This window comes from Lathyrus oleraceus, chromosome 3 (genome assembly GCF_024323335.1).
Source record: "Lathyrus oleraceus cultivar Zhongwan6 chromosome 3, CAAS_Psat_ZW6_1.0, whole genome shotgun sequence".
Classification (NCBI taxonomy): Eukaryota; Viridiplantae; Streptophyta; class Magnoliopsida; order Fabales; family Fabaceae; genus Lathyrus; species Lathyrus oleraceus.
The window spans coordinates 48,586,775-48,589,016 of record NC_066581.1 but is presented as its reverse complement, the minus strand read 5'-3'; positions in this window follow the sequence as shown (position 1 = coordinate 48,589,016).

The following is a 2,242-nucleotide window of genomic DNA, read 5'->3' as shown; positions in this document are numbered from 1 at the left end:
AACTATTAGTCTCCACATAGATATACATATATTAAACAAATAAAAATATAAAATAAAAAAAGTAAAAGTAAAGGAGAAGAAGTCATGGGTTGCCTCCCATGCAACGCTTGTTTTACGTCGTTAGCTTGACGATTCGAACTTTATATGTTAGAGGTAGGAACTGAAGGGTCGGTCAGAGTTTGGTCATGACATTCTGCGGGTATGTCACCTCCTTGGTATTGCTTTAGTCTTTGTCCATTTACCACGAATGGATTACAGGAGTTGTTCCGGATTTCAACTGCTCCAGATTTCAGGATTTTGGACACCTCAAAGGGGTCTGTCCATCTCGAACGCAGCTTACCTGGAAAAAGACGTAATCTCGAATTGAAGAGAAGAACAGAGTATCCTATATTAAATTCCTTTTTCACGATCCTCTTGTCGTGCCAAGCTTTGGTTCTCTCCTTGTATATGACATCATTCTCGTAAGCGTTCTGGCAAAGTTCCTCCAATTTGTGAATATCAAGGATTCACTTCTTGCCAGATGCTAGGTAATCCAGATTTAGGGTCTTAATGGCCCAATATGCCTTGTGCTTGAGTTCAAAAGGTAAGTGGCATGACTTCCCGTAGACCAACTGGTACGGTGTAGTTCCAATAGGGGTCTTGTAAGCAGTTCTGTAAGCCCACAGTGCTTCTGTTAGCTTTTCAGACCAATCTTTTCTAGATATTGATACAGTTTTCTCCAAGATCTGCTTAATCTCTCTGTTGGATACTTCCACTTGACCATTAGTCTGGGGGTGATATGGTGTTGCTACTCTGTGTTTCACTCCATATTTCCTTAGGAGTTTATTAAATATTCTGGATATAAAATGCGATCCACCATCACTTATGACAAGTCGTGGAACTCCAAATCTGGGAAAGATATTGTTCTTGAACATCTTGATGACTACTCTTGTGTCGTTGGTGGGTGCGGCTATAGCCTCTATCCACTTGGACACATAGTCAACTGCTACCAAAATGTACTTGTTTCCCAATGAAGATGGAAAATGTCCCATGAAATCTATATCCCAAACGTCAAATAGTTCTACTTCTTGGATGTTCTTCAAAGGCATTTCGTCACGTCTTGAGATGTTACCAGCGCGCTGGCACCGGTCACATCGGACAATATAAGCATGGACATCACGCCATAATGTCGACCAATAAAGACCAGCTTGAAGGATCTTAGCGTATGTCTTGGATGTGCTTGAATGTCCACCATAAGGTGAAGAATGACAATGCTCTGTGATGTTTCCGACTTATTCTTTCGGGACGCAACGTCGAAATATGTTATCAGTTCCTCTTTTGAAAAGGAGTGGTTCGTCCCAATAGAAGTGTCTTACATCTTTAAAGAATTTCTTCTTCTGTTGATAGTTGAGGTCAGGTGGTATGATATCAGCGGCTATATAGTTCACGAAATCAGTGTACCATGGTACTCTGCTAATTTCTGAAATCGTCCCAAGGTTGTCTCTATCAGGTTCAAGGGGAGCGGTATCTATCTTAGCTACTAGTTTGTCATAAGTGAAGCCATCATTTATAGGTAAATGATCTGGCTTTAAATGCTCTAATCTGGAAAGATGGTCAGCAACTACGTTTTCTATTCCTTTTTTGTCTCTAATGTCTAAGTCGAATTCTTGTAGTAAAAGGATCCACCTGAGTAATCTAGGTTTTGCATCCTTTTTCCTCAGAAGGTAACGGATAGCTGCATGGTCTGTATAGACTATAATCTTAGATCCTACAAGATAAGACCTAAATTTATCGATTGCGAAGACCACAACTAGGAGTTCCTTCTCTGTTGTTTTATAATTTAATTGAGTGGCATCTAGGGTTCTACTAGCGTAATATATTACGTGTAGTTTCTTATCTTTTCTTTTCCCTAAAACAGCTCCTATAGCAGAATCGCTAGCATCACACATTATTTCGAAGGGTTTAGTCCAATCCGGGGTTTGTAGAATGGGTGCTGAAATTAATGCTTGTTTTAACTGGTTAAAGGCTTTGATGCATTTCTCATTGAAAATAAATTCGATGTCTTTCATCAGAAGGCCGGTCAGGGGTTTTGTTATTTTAGAGAAGTCTTTTATGAAGCGTCGGTAGAAACCGGCGTGTCCAAGGAAACTACGGACTTCTCTAACTGTCTTAGGAGGTTTAAGGTTTTCTATAACTTCTATTTTTGCTTTATCAACCTCAATGCCTCTTTCAGATATTATATGTCCTAACACTATGCCTTCTT